General features: G+C 36.7%; 1 protein-coding gene across 1 annotated transcript in view; it reads right to left on the bottom strand.

Moving 5' to 3' along the window:
- The window catches only part of LOC109093126 (D-glucuronyl C5-epimerase B-like), a 48,904-nt gene extending 40,385 nt beyond the window's left edge, over window positions 1–8,519 (bottom strand). The window contains exon 1 of the mRNA XM_042727725.1: window positions 8,364–8,519. The gene's annotated coding sequence lies outside the window, so the exon portion shown is untranslated. The remainder of the gene's footprint in view (window positions 1–8,363) is intronic.
- Between the last annotated feature and the right edge of the window lie 7,155 nt (window positions 8,520–15,674).

Below are 15,674 nucleotides of genomic sequence, written 5' to 3'. Positions count from 1 at the left end.
ACTGGGTTGGAGGTGCCCCGAGTGACACAGCAAGATAGCCCCACCCCCCATCCCCCCAGATGATCCCAATGGACCATGACACTTACTTATGTACTGTAGCACAACAGACGAGATGTCTACAGTCCCTCTGTGAGCTCAGCTCAAAACACACAAACTTTGTTATTTATCTAGGTTACAAAGCAGAAATCAAGAGAAAAACTTGCAGAACTTGTTTATTTTAAATTAAATACAAAGAAAACAATAAGAAACGGAGCAATTCCAAGAGGGTCCTCGCACCGTGGTGCTCGGGTCCTAAAAATGCCTTTTTTTAAATTCTTAACACTTGAGCGGCAATTTACTCAAGAATCTAACAACCAATTTGTGGTCTACAGAAGTGGTCGACCGATTATCGGCGTGGCCGATTATCGGCGCCGATATTAAGCATTTTTATTGTTATCGGCATCGGCCATTTTCAAAACCGATTTGCCGATAAAACCATTTTATTTTGAAATGCGCGATCTGGTACTGATCCAGCCACCTCAGTCAGAGCGCACCGCTCTGTGGCCTAGACTAAGCCCCGCCCACATCGTCCGTTTGATTTTGTTGGGAGTCACGAGCCTGGCCAATCAATACGGCTGGCGCTGCTGGAAAATGTTCCGCTCTCACACCGAAAGCACAGGAGCTGCTTCAGTGATCATCATCACACATCAATACTTATCTATCGAAGGTAAGAATGCAGTAAACGTTCCTGAAGTTGCAATAAATCACTACACTGAAGTTGCAAAACACCTAAATATAATCGATTTATGATGACAAGCGTCGTTCAGTTATTATACTGTGAATTCCGGTCAATGTCCCTCATTGCAGTGATATGCTTTAACGGATCATCACATCAGTGCTGAGATAGTGAAACTAAAACCTACTTCTCTCACCATTCGGCCAACTTAACGTTGTATTGTGAATAGATTATAAACACGAATGAATTCACTCACGTCTGCTACGGGTTTTTTTTTTTTTTGTTGTTCACATAGCTTCACTGAACAGCGTCCGTTCCGTTAGGGCTCTTAGTCAAAAAAAAATTGCGCATATTTGGATAAATATTGCTTTATTCTAACATGATTGCAAAATAATTTATCATACAGATTCAGAATTACCATTATGCAATTTTTGAAGAGCTGAAAGGGCATCAAGCGCGAGCTCTGACGCGACGCGAGCTCCCTATTCCTGATTTAGTTATCTCCGCGGCCGCGCTCTCTCATTTGACTAATAACCAGGATGGGGGGGATTTCCCCCCTTCTGGTCTATGCATCCCTGCCTCTGCTGAATAACTTTTATCCCCGGTGGGGATAAAAACATCATGCAAACCCGCTCTGACGTCCAGATCTAAATCAAATGATTCGCGATACGCGATCCGATTGGAGCGCTTCGAAACAGTGAATAATTTTGCGATGCAATGGTTTAACTGATTCGGAGTTTCAAAAAGCTCCGTTGTGTTCTTTGCTCGCTTTCTCTATGTAATTTGTTGTTTGAATAACCGTGGACATTAAATCATTACAATTAATGGGCCTAACGTAGGCTTACAATGTTTTTATTAAACTGAGATCACACTAAATACAATTTCCGTCGTATTAAAAAAATTATGTTTTTATTAAACTAAAGCATCCCCCCCCTCTGTTTATTTCACAAATCGCACCCTGCTAATAACCCTACGCTAATAACGTAAATTGTCAATAATCTCACATTGCACGTTTCTGGATGACGCTGTCCTGTATACTTCCTAGTTTGTATCGCCGTGATAAACAGTCAAACAAACATTTTACACATCAAAGATAAAAAAAAACACTATGAGACAATATGGGTTGTGTGTGATTTTAAAGCAATGCAATTCTGGGTTGCAAATAAAATGCTAAAAATATACACACACACACACACACACACACACGTGCATATATATATATATATATAGAGAGAGAGAGAGAGAGAGAGAGAGAGAGATTACATTTATTTTCCATTATTTGTTCATTTGTTGCTGTTTAAATTTGTTTATAGGATGCTGCTGATGGATGCAAGTTTTACTTAGTTTACAGAATGCTGCTGATGGATGCTTATGTTGTTGTTATTATTAATATTAATGTTGTTATTATGAACAGTTCTCAGAATTAAAGATGTGTTAAAATAATTTAAAGAGAGTCTTTGTCAGAGGCCTTTTTATTCTTAATTTTGACATTAATTTTCATTTTTTACACTAGACACATGGTTCAAAATATCGGTTATCGGTCTCCTTGATCTGTAATAATCGGTATCGGCATCGGCCCTGAAAAATGCATATCGGTCGATCCCTATTATATGTAGTGTGTATGTATAGTTGATATGTTTTAATGGGTATCGGAATCGGGACTTGAAAGTGAATAAAGAAAGACAGTGCTGCACTAAAATGGCTTCATTAAAGGCCTCTGACATGCAGAGCTTAAAAGACTTTTAAGAGCGGACCTTACACTGTAAAATGAGTGTCATTTACCAAACAGACAGAAATTATCTAGCAGTGGCTGCTAGCTATGCACAATGACTGGAGAGAAAAGGGCTGATAGGCTTTTAAGAGGGGAAAAAACAAACAGAGTCTTGTCCAGGGATGTAACGATCCGATTCGTTTCATGATTCGATTTTCTCCCCAAAACAAATAAGTAAGTTACTCAAATAAAAGAAATCTCTTCATATAAACAAACTAAGGCTTTGTTTGTGCTCTTTCCATTTAAAATTAGAGGCAACCACTGCATTTTAATCATGATCCAAACAAAGATGCAGCATACATGCAGCATGAGCAGTTTTTAATCTAAATTAGACTGTATAATATAGAAATTTGAAGCAAAAACAGAATGGTCTGACTTTAGTTTTGTGAAACTATACATAAAACATATCTGAACGAAACAGCAGATGAGCTGAATGAGATGCAAATTCACTCTCTGCCAGCAGGTCACCACCTTGGAATTATAAGGTACTACCTGTGTTCTGAGCAGTTTTTATGATTAAATAGGAAGTAAACACTGTAACCAACAGGGCACTCAGTATTCTGGGAAGTTTGTGTGCATTGGGAATCGTATTTTTCAAATAAAGCCAGGGTAACACTCATTTTACATACAGCACAGAGTAAAAATGACATGAATATGACTGTGGGCAAATGCATAAAGCGCAGCATAATTTCAAATCACAAGTTTAAAGATTAAAGCATTCAATTCTCACAGACCGACCGTCACACAGAGAACACACGGATCATGCTGGATAAAAATGCACACTTCACAAGATCTCACAGCTGGATTCGACTACGTTTACAAGGTTTGTAAAATTAAATGTTCATTAGTCATTCAAAGATTTGTTTAAATTATATAAATGCGTATTTGCTTAATATTGACGGCAAACTAGAAAGTATTATAATGTTTGCATATTACTAGTAATATAAAAGCAATTGTTATAATATTTTTTGTATACATTAATTCCTTTGTATAACCGTTCTATCTGTATTAGACAGAACGGTTAACGATGATGGCAAACAAAAAGGAGAGTGTGAGCACTGTGTGCTGCCACTGCCGCTCTCAATGCCGTCAAAATAAAAGTCCCGCCTCAAACACATCGGCCAAGCAGAAAAACCTATCGGCCGATGTGATGTATCGGTCGACCACTAGACCTCTGTAGACAGAACCCTATTTGTTTTCCAAAAAAAGTCCCAAAACGTAGACAGCTATGCTTACAAAAGAAACATCACATAATGTAAATAAGTTGTCACAGAATAGGGATATGTGATGTGAATAAATCCATTTAGACAAAAATGTCAGATAGAAATTTATAATTCCAAGGCGAAGAGGTGGCGCTTATGATGTAGTGTTTCCTGGGTTACCGCTGTAAACTAAGCAGAGCTGCGCTTATGAACACTACTTTAATTTGCATTGTTCAGAGGCAAGATGAAAAGGAAATACCACGTAAACTTTTCTAAAGACAGTTCCCCTCAGAGATCCATTCATATAAACTACTCGAATTGTATCGTGATTTGTTTGGCATCTCAACCAATCTGAATCATCACATCTTTGAATCTATTTTTAACCGGCTCGCAGTTTATTGTTACATCCCTAGACTTGTCAGGACATATTTGAAAATGGGTTATGAAACTGAAGACAAGTGAGGCCTTATAGCATTAGCATTAGAAATATATTTCAAAAACTATTTAAGTCCAACAGAAAGTCTAAACACATTGCATTTATTGGTACAAAAAATACAAAGCAATGAAAATAACTGCAGATCATATTAATAAAACACAATGTGTATCAAGCAAATGAAAAAGCTACCTAAAAAAGCTACTACAGAAATTAAATTAATCTTTAAAAAGTGTAGCCCCTTCTTCATAAAAAGACTCCACAAAAATTAGGGATATCTTTCTTCGGAAACAAGCAAAAGATCATGCACACTGCTAAAGTACAACCCACTATTCTTCAATTGAGAAAAACGTCAATTTCAAAGCCAGCAACATGGTTAGCATATCTGTTACAAGAAAGCCATAAACCTTTTCTGTCTGCTGGTTTTATTGATCTCGGGTGCCTGAAATCCATTAGTGCCCTTTACATACATAGTGTTTTCTGTCCCAGTTTGGTAGAGCAAGGTTTCGCCGAGTTTCCTTTAAACCTGGCTGTGTGGAGGGAGAGAGCGGCAGCGGTGGATTAGTGATGCTGGCAGAGGGCCTGGGCCAGCACTGCTCCTTGGCCAGCTCTCCACTCATCAAGAGTACCCGAGTGATCCAAATTACGAGTGGCCCCTGTGTCCAATGGCTCAGGAAGTGTCCAGCCAAGGGCCAAGTGGGACCGACTTCCCACAATTGACTGATATTAGTCCCCACAGGAGGCCCTGGCCATGTGTTTACAACAGTATCACAGACAACCATCCATTATAATGGACTCCATCAGCTCAAGAATGGCACACAATGCCTTTTTAAATCAACAAACTACTATTTTTATAACAGGTGAATAGTGGATTTTCATGTTAAAGCCTGAATACTACTAAAAATAGCCTGAATTATTTCTTCAGCAATAACTTTATGTAGACTCTTCCCCAAATGATAACTATGACAGAGCATTTTTTCGTTATGAATGTCTTCTTCCACCCACATAATGCAGCCACAGAAGCTGAACATCAACGCACTCTCAGCTGCCTTTTGAAAACTAGGCCAGAGTTCCTGCCAATTTACTTGCCCTCTTTTCTTACTACACTCTTTTGTGCTCCAGATTTCCCCCCTGGCCAAATTTAACCAGAATTCCCTCATGCACCTTCTAGTACAATTAGTGTGACGAAATATCATATGCTTCCTAATCAAACTGAACTATGGGGTTTGAAGAAGTCCCATTATAATAAGTTGTGATAAGAGGTTGATAAAAGACAAGTAAGGTAAGAGGTCACGTCTTTGAAGAAAATTGAAGTCTGTGTTTTCTTATCAGAGGACACCAACTTGTTACGCTTATGTTAGAAAATGGATTTAGACTGTTTTATTTCATTTCTTTGGAGTGCAAATGTGCAGTATGTGATAAAGCTGATCAGAGACAGTGGAACGTGACTGAGCCATTGAGAACTGTTTGCCTCATTTACAGGTCTAGGCAGATAGTTACCAGGCTTCAAGACACATTAGCAAAGTCAGGAACACTCTGTATCCCAATTACGGCGGCACGATAAATCGAAATAAAAAGAAACTGTGATATGGCTGCAATGATCAAATTTAGAAGGCTGTGATTTAATTACATAAATACATGTACCATGTATTTTAGAGTGAACATTTATATGCAAGCAGGTCATGGTTCGGGTTGTTTTTTTTTTGTTTTTTACATCGGTTCTGCATTTGGACCACTTGTAACATTATTCTCGAAACTCAACATGTGCCAACCAACTTCCCAAACTTGTACTAAGAAGTGTTTAAAAACCAACTGTTGTCAACAAAAGAGAACTATAAGGGATCCCTGTGGTTTTCAGACAAAATAAAATCTTGATATATTAATGTTTAAAAAAAAAAAAAAAAAAAAAAAAAAAAAAAAAAAAAGGAGAAAACAAGACAGCAAAATTATTAATTTTACAGATGTATTGTGAAATTAAAAAAAAAAATTATACTTGATTGTTTCATTTTACAGTAAAATCGGATGCTATATATAACGGTAAAAGAAATTTGTCAACCCGACAGACTATCATCTCTTTTGTGGTTATGCTCACATGACATTTCTGTGCAGAGTCGTCATAAAAGCTTGTAAATTAATTTACGTTTTAAAGCACTGCAGTTTAAAAACAAGTGATTTTAGTCACTCGAGCGGTGACTCCAGAGAGGAGATGAAGATCTCTACTTGAAGAAGAGCAGCACAAAATAACTATTTGTTTCTTTCCAGCAGAGCTGGCACAACCTACAACTAAAAAAATAGTTCCACAAATCTCACCATATACTGGACTGGACAGTTTGCCAATTCCACACAGCACAAATATGATGACTCCGCGCTGGCCTTTGAACACCTGATCCCTGAAACTATAACCAACTCATGTAGCCATTTCAGATAGCACTTAGCTAATGTAAAGCCCATACCGCAGCCAATTTGTTACTGGTCCAGGTGTCTGCCGCTCCCAAATGAGCATGCATACTCAAAATTGGGTGCTAGCTGATATTTTTGTGACAATCCAAAAGAATGAAAGAATAACTAGGCCTATTCATAACATTTCTTGATATAAAAGTCTTTCACTTCAACATCAGACTTATTTCAACTGAATGGTTTTGCACTTTATGGACCCTTTTCACATTTCCATAATTAAATGTGCAAGTCAACATAGCAGGCTAAATTTCATAAGATGTACAAGGGAGATTATAGCGAATATTATTATTCCCATTTCCTTCAATAGCCAAAGAAAAAAGCAATCCACTATTGCACTTCCTAGACTTTCCAAAAAAGGAAAAGAATAAAATTAACTAAATTTTTTAAAGTGCTATATTATTTTGCCATGTTAATTTTAGTGGAAATGCATCATCAACAGTCTGTGAAAAGCAACTAAAACTGTTAAAAATCATACTGGATCACAAAAATAAAGATAAAATAAAATAAATTAAAACTATATAAAAAATAAATATATCAATGAAAACTTTAAACAAATTAAAATGTTTTTCCCTGGAAACTGATAAATAAGTGTAAGTTCAAGGACTGATTTAATTAAATAAAACTGAAATAAAAAAAGTTAAACAGAAATATAAAAAAATTAGCACATAAAATACTAACACTAAAAATAAAATGAAAACGGAAATAATACAAATAAAGGCTAATTCAAAATATTAATAAATACTAGAATATTATAGAAATCTCAGTTTCCCGGATGAGCAAATATACAGTGGATGACAGCAAATATTAGGAAATACCTGAACTTCCACAGAGCTGTGTAATGTATAAAGTATATTATTTAATAAGTCTCTCTGTCAAATGAATAATGTAATAATATATCATGTGATGTCCCTTCATGACCAATGCATGTTCACATCACATGTAGAATAAAATAGTTTTTATTTTTTGTAAAGGAATGATATGTCTTCTCATATAATTTACATTTTATAATCTCTATAATTATATTTCTTGCTTTTTTAAAAAAATTAACAAAATATTACCAAGTGCATCTCTAGGAAACATTAACATTGTACCACCACAATTCTTTTTAAATTCAAAGAATCAGTTTTATATTCAGGTATGTGCTCATTCATCATACCTGCACTATGCCAATGGACCACTTCCGCTTATAAAAGCGACAGTAACATATCTGAACACTGCGGTCATCTCAAAGAAAAACAGATAACGTTAGTCAAACCCATCCTATCAATGTATCCATAGTATCTTGCAAACAAAACCACATGTGCCCAAAAGGAGGCAATCCTGCAAAGACTGGTTCTCAGTGAGAGTCCGATCACTGACAGCACGGCACACGCCACGTTCACGCAAGACAAACACTGGCAGAGCGTGGACAGAAAGAAGAGGTTTCTGTTGGTCTGTCAGTGTTACAGAGCTGCCATCACACTCAAGTGAGGTTTAACTGTTTATTCCTCACTAGCACTGATTAGCAAGGTGACGTTACGTTACGGGAACTTGTTTATATTCCGCGACAGTCGCAAGGACACGCTGTCAAAGGGACGAGCGCAGTGATGTTGCTATGGGAACTAGAGTTTATCTTTTATTGATTTTAAGCAGTTAAGAGTTAAACGAACTAAAATGACTGAGACTAGCTGCTAGCAGTTTTGTCGCTCAACTCAAAGACACTGCACTGTCGACATGTTAGCACTGCAACTAAATGAGCAAAAAGACTCATACTCGCCAGGACGCAGAGAAGCAGTATTTACTCACCTTTGAGACATTCAAGCACGCTGTTCCTCAGACCCTTCAAAAGTTTAAAGGCAACGTAAACAGCCTTGATATCTGAGCTTGCACTTCGCTTGAGAGAGAGACGGTGGCTCCACTGGCAGTCAAGCACCACACTCAGCCCGCTACGGCGCTGCAGCGAGACAACATATGCCACAAATATCGCGATATCACAACGCTCCTGACGGCGCTGGACTGACCAATCAAACTCAAGACGCGTCTTCCAATAAGGAAGCGGAGGATGAGACATCCTCGACAGTATTGGTCAGTTCACTGAGACTGACATTCAGCAGAGCAATTTCTAGAGCTCAGTCATGCAGTTTGTTTACAGGAGGATTGAGGAGACAGGATGGGATCTGGAGTGTGTGAATTGTCGAAGAGTTTTGGCAACCCAACTATAGGAAAACCGATATGCACACGTTTCAGAAAATATGAGCAAGTCTGCAGACATTACAGTCATGTATACCAAACCAGAGTGCACTGCTGCTTTCACTGAAAAATAAGAGGTTGTGCTCCTTGTGAAACCTGATATATGAATAATAGTCTTGAGAATCTCTCTCAGAGACCCAAACTGAGCAAAAATACGCCGTTTAGTGCAGTTGGTGTTATTTACATGGCCAAAAAGTAAGATGACACTCTGATGGTTAAGTCAAAAAGATTTTATAACAGCAAACATATATATAAAGTACATAAACATATCAGTTTTCACTGTATATCTCCAAATAATATGCCTGGTAAGATGATATCCATGAAAAAAATCAATGTTTTTTTTATTTTTATTATTAAAGCTCTGTAGCTTTAACTGGGGCCAAAATATGCAATGCAATACAATGATGATTGAGAGATGTACAATTAAAGCCTTATGTATCATATGTGATATATTTTAATGTATTTAAAAAATAAATAAATAAATAAATAAACATGTATGGGTAATTGATATGTTGCTTCGGTCCAGTAAACGTATATATTGAAATATTAAAAACAATATTAACTTTATTCTTATGTTTACTTTATAAAAATGATTAAAGATTTGACAGCAATAATCTAAAGATGGACATTACACTAAAAGGCATTTTACTTACTAAAAAACTATGAATTATCAATCAAAGGGCAGAACGCATGTATTAGATTGTGCACAGGTTTTTCAGGTAAGTTTTGACCGTACTGATAATATAAAGGCCTTAGAAATTCACTTATTTAAGAGAAAACGAATACAAAAAATAAGAGCATAAAACAGAAAGAGAAGCAAGAGAGGAATAAACAGATGAGTATAATGTGTACGTAGGCTAATGGAAGAAAAAACTTGTTGAAATCAGCTTCAGTCAATCAACTTCAAATTGAATCAACACAACCTTATATGTGACAAATTAGTTTAGCAAATTAGGTAGGGGACATATTTGAAGCTATGTGTATCTGTGTGTGTTCTGCCTGGTTAAAGCTCTTGGTACTGAAGTAGGCTATTGTGTATATACTATGACAATATTTTTTACTTTTTAGGAATATTTCAGGTTCAAGACAACATTCTACAATAATTAGCATTGTTCCCTAAATGCTGTTGACAGAGAATGGTATTAAACACTTAAAAAATAAACAAATAAGCTTTTGATAAGCACATTTAACATCTACAGGTGAATGTTACTTTCCATATTTCAAATCAGCATTTTTTTATTTATTTCATTTTTAATCTGTTTTCTCTGTGAATAGTCTGACCCAAGAGACCCATTATTAGAGACACTGACGTCTCTTTTCTAGAACATGTGCATGTGGTGCACAGATTAGCACAATGAGTCAGTTTGCAGAGAGAAGGAGCATGACAATGATCATGTACACTGCCACTGTACTGCATCACTACCCACGATCCATCTGGAAGCAATCCTAATGACCAGCCCCATGACCCTCATGAGTTCCCCAGCAAAAACATGTCAAGCTGCGCCAACAGTCACAAAATGCTTGTGATTATGCACCCACACACTGTTCCAGCACACAGTGCTGTGATGTTGAATTAACTACCCCCTTTTAAAATATGCTATAGCTAAGAAACAAAAGCCTTTAGAACAACTTTAAAAGCCTAATCTTTTATCTTGACAGCTCTCTCGGGGAAGTGTGGGAGTCTTTTTTAGTCTTTTTATATCTGTGTTCTGTTGTTTTAGTTAGATATGACATGTCATCCTAGCTACTACAAATAAATGCCCTGAGCTATTGTTCTGCTTTGTCATTTTATTGACATAAAATAATATTGAACTTTTATAATAATATGAATACTTATTTATTTACTTACTTTCTTACCAACTGTTCTATGAACTATTGAAAAAAGATTGTTTTTCTAGTCCATGGCTTCTTTACCTGTCAGACTCTAACCACAGCTTCAAATTAGAACGCATATTCTGACATAATGTCTATTTCTCTCTGTCATTTTGCTGAAAGCCAAAAAACTATTCTGAAGAAAGGGCAGTCTTGGGTCTGGAAAATGGTCCATTCAGTTCTTGAGTCACCACAGTCAGAGTATTCCTCAGGGACTGCAGTTTCTTTGCTCATCCACAGCTGCAGAAGAATTACAAGTGAGAGGAAAAAGGCAGTTTGGAAATGCTCAACACAAAGATGGCTGATGTTATCTCAATGTGTGTGTGTGTCTGTGTCTGTCTGTCTGTCTGTGTGTGTGTGTGTGTGTGTGTGTGTGTGTGTGTGTGTGTGTGTGTGTGTGTGTGTGTGTGTGTGTGTGTGTGTGTGTGTGTGTGTGTGTGTGTGTGTGTGTGTGTGTGTGTGTGTGCTGGCCTGAACCACCGAGAGGAAAAGAGGGCATTGTTCCCGAGGTATTTGTAGTTTCAGTAATTCAACAGAGAAAACTGAATGACAGAGATAAGGTAGACCCTGGATGTTTATAGTCCGCTGCAGCTTCTCATTTTCTTTCAGACAGTGATGATGCCCCTTTTGCTGCTCCAGTGTCCTTTTGTGATTATCACCTAATGGAAAACACTCAGCTTAGAAAATGAGAGAGTTATGGATAGAAATGATTGAAGCAATAAATCCAATAACATTCAAAAACATCTAGAAGAAAATATGAGACATTTCCCGAAGATTGTAGATTTAAAAACTGTAGTTCTCTCAAAGGAATAGTTGACCCAAAATGAAAATTGGGTTATTGTTTACTCACCCACACATCATTTCAAACCTGTATAATTTTCTTCCTATATTTTGATGAATGTTGGTAACCAAACAGGTTTGGTTACCATTGGCTTTTGTTGTATAAAAAAAAACACAGAGAGACGTTTCTCCAAATTTCTCAAAGTTCCACTGAAACCAAAAAAGTCATACAGGTTTTGAGCAACACGAGGGTTAATAATGATGGAATTTTCATTTTCCTTTAAATACAATTTAAATTAATTTAATTTTTGCTGAATAGAAAGAATGTTAATTTTAAACATGTACCAGCTATATCTAAATTTTATTTAGTCTATTTTTAGGAGCATACAATCATATTATAGATGTCCTCAAAACTACTAAAAGCTAACCAAACCAAATTTTGATTTAATCATATTAAACTAATTTGTGTGTGTGTGTGTGTGTGTGTGTGTGTGTGTGTGGTAAACACTTTAACACATTTTATTTCATGTACATATATTTTACTACGACGATAATCCACACAAATTTGCCAAATCCAGCTCTTACACATTATTTTGTTTTCTTTCATAATAAGATTGTGGCTTAGCACATTAGATCCATGCTTTCAGACATTCCAGATAATAGCTAGAGCTGGGTTTCCATTAGTTTGGTACATCCTGTTGGTCTGCAGAGAGAGTGAGGGGGGCTGACAGCTGATTGATTTCAGGGTTGCTGTGTGTGCTTGCTGCAATCCTTTGTTGTCTTTTATTGTCGTTGACCTCCAAGCATATAAAAGATTCATGCGGACTGCTTACTGTGTTTGTTAATGTACTTCAACGCGCTGCATCACCAAGCCAGAGAGCATCAGCACCCCCTTCATAAATATTTACTACGCCTGGCCTCTTCTTCCTTTTGCTTTCCTCTTCTCTGTATTTCTTTGGTGTCACACTGTTCTTGAGATCTTGCCACCATGAGGAGGCCAAAGTGACACTGGCTGACAACATGACAATCTGAGAGGATGTAATGATGGCAGAATGGAAAAGAATGTTTATTTTTAGTAATTGATGGGTATTTATCATAAGTAGGTCAGAGGTATATTGATTATTTGTCAATGAGAAATAAATAAGCACAGACATATATGTGCTTACACACACACAGACACACACACACACACACACACACACACACACACACACACACACACTGTTTGCAAAAATCCTAAAAGAAAAGCGAGCAGGTAAAACAGCTGTGGGTCACTGCATGAGGCATGCTTGCTGAACTTTAGGCAGTCTGTCACATCTGCTTAAACAAGACTGACAACAGCAACAACAGACCAAACTTTTATGCCAATGCTCTCTTTGTCATCAAAACCATTACCTAGTGTTACTGAAACACTTTATTAAGTGTAGCCTATGTTGAGAGACATTCAAACTTGTGCACAATATTGTTAAAAATTTTCATCTTAAATGTAAATATTTTCTACCAATAAACAACTGCCCTATACCTAAATGTATACATTTAGCATCGCATGTGCAATTTTACATGTATGAATTCCATATAATTTCCATTTTGAATGGAATGTAAGTAAAAATGAGCCACTTATTTACGATGAAAAACAGTAAAATGACTTCCCAGAAACCCCTGCATAAGGTATCTGTTTTTTGTTTTAAGTATTTTTGTTCCTTCTTATTTTTGATATTTTGTCTTACATTTTTTTATTTAGCTCATATTTTTTTGCATGATTTTAGTGTCACGTATGTTACCCTGACACTACCTTGTCTTTGTGTGTATGACCCTCGATGGCTTATCTTACCACCTGTATCTGCACATTTACGGCACATGCAAGTTTTGGAAGTTCAAGTAGACTTATATATTACATTATACTACCTAAACATAAGTTTATAAGTTGTAAAATACAGGCAAAATGGAATGCGAATGCGAATCATTTTCATTGTATTTTCATGGTGAATTCTTAGCAACCACATCTGCCAGATTTTTTATAGCCTACATTTAATAGGGTTTTTTTCTGTAAATATAAACATTTTATCATCAGAAATGCATCCAAGACTGTAGATCATTTTCTGCTGCTCACCCTATAGAGTCTCTTTCTGAATGTCAGTGTGTGTGTTTGTTTATATCTGCTGCATGTTAAGCAGAGGTGCATTCCTCTCCTGGGTGACACACAGAAAGACTGCGAGAGAAAGAGAAAAAGAAGGGTTTGGGGGTGAGGGAGCTTGTGAAGACGGTGGCAACGGGACCACTGCTCATCAAATTTCCATCTTTCTCTCATCCCTCCCCCTGCATGCACATACTCATTAAATCCTCTCCTCAGTGTCTATATGTCTGACAGCTCGGCTGTCTATCTATTCTGCTTTCTTACTCTCATCATGAGCTCCCCTCCCAAGCCTTTTCACAAATCCATCTATTATATTGCTCAGTCTGCCATCAGCTCTCTGTTACTTTCTTCTTTCTGTGTCTTAAAGATTGTCTCCTAGAGCAGGGTACGATGAGTGACAAATTCTCTGCTTATATATACACAACATGTAAATGCACTCTAGTTTGTCTCTAAAGTGTCACAGAACCTCTAAGGTGGGTGGAACAAACAGCTGTGTATGTCTCCAGCCTACAGGAAAGTATTCATTTAACATTTTATGGACAGGACAAATGTATTGATTTAAAATATTACTTGTGGAATATTAATAGAATGTTAATAAGCCAATAATCTGCCTATAGTGTCTGTTTTCAGCTTTGAAAAGAAATAATCCACAAGCTAATATGTATTTCACATGAATATGCACAATAGGCAAAGTATTCATAAAAGCTTCCTTCACAATCTGTCACTGTCACAGTTGATCACTTCTGTGGCTCATTATTTCTTTCTAAACAAGCAAAAGTGAGGTTCTGGTTCATAACATTATAATAAACATGTTGCAGATACACCACACTAATGCGATCTATCTGGTAAATAATTTCTCCTTACTTCTTGCTTATAGAACAGCATGAGGCTGACTATAACAAAATAGCATGAATTGACAAAAAATTTTTTTAATCTTTCATTATCTGAATATCTTGTTTTTTTTTTGTTGTTTTTTTTTTTCAAATGTTTGTCAATTTCTTATTTTTGCCATCAGTTATTGGGTTGTCTTATGTTGTTTAGTTCAGATATATTGCATTATTTTAGTGGGGTGTGTTGCTGTTGTATAACATTATTTTAGTGTGGTGTGATGGTGTGTTAATCTGGGCAACACTGTGCTCTTTATGTCACCAAAATACTATCCCCATATGGTAAAGATCTTGCAGCTTTATTGTAAACTTGACACTATATACACTACATATATTGTTCTAGACAAGTATCTGAAACTCAGTATACAGTAGTGACCATTTATGCTGGTGTTCTCAGCAGCACAGTGCTCAAGGACACAATGACTGTCATTGTAAGTAAATCAGTTTGCCTTATCATGAATCGTGAATCACACTTTCATGATAGTGAAGCCGCCCTATAGAGGACAAGGGAGCAATTGGAGAGAAGCCAGGTTGTAAACGTGGGAGAAAAAAAGAGTTTGAGCTCTCTGCAGGGAGAAACTACGGTATGGGATGGTTTGTACTCTTAGCGGGTGAAATCACCTTTTCCTTTGTTTTCTATGATTGTGTTCAGCCTTGGGTTCAACCCCAATAAGCTTGCGCTGGCCTATGTTTAAATGTGAACTGTTTTAAAAGGTGCTCCATCAATAAGAATCAGTCCATCAGCTTTATCACTTGATAACTGAATAGCAGGAGCCGCACTTACAATATCTCATACCGTCTGGCAGATTTCCATTTATAGAACCCAAAGTTACTGTCTGTCTGGTTCATGTCCTTCTGGCACCAGTGTGGCGTATTGCAGACAGTAAATATACAATTATGAATCCACTGCTGCACTACAATGTGATTATCTACAAGCTGGAGGATGGAGTCATACACATAATACGGATAAAGTGAGAGATATTAGAAAAGAGAATAGAGTGAGTGAGAGAGAGAGAGAGATACAAAGATGTGGACCAAAAGAGAAAAAGAAATGTAGAGACAGAAGACTGGGCGCTTTCAAAACAGAAAGATCATAAATAAAATTAGTCAAATTAAACCGTTTTGAGGTTAATTTATCTAATTTTGTGTCTCTGAAAAAAAGTCATCTATGACATTATATTATTATTATTATTT

Source organism: Cyprinus carpio, chromosome B7 (genome assembly GCF_018340385.1).
Source record: "Cyprinus carpio isolate SPL01 chromosome B7, ASM1834038v1, whole genome shotgun sequence".
NCBI classification, from domain to species: domain Eukaryota; kingdom Metazoa; phylum Chordata; class Actinopteri; order Cypriniformes; family Cyprinidae; genus Cyprinus; species Cyprinus carpio.
Note: the sequence above shows the minus strand (reverse complement) of the source record. Positions and strands in the feature narration are given on the sequence as shown.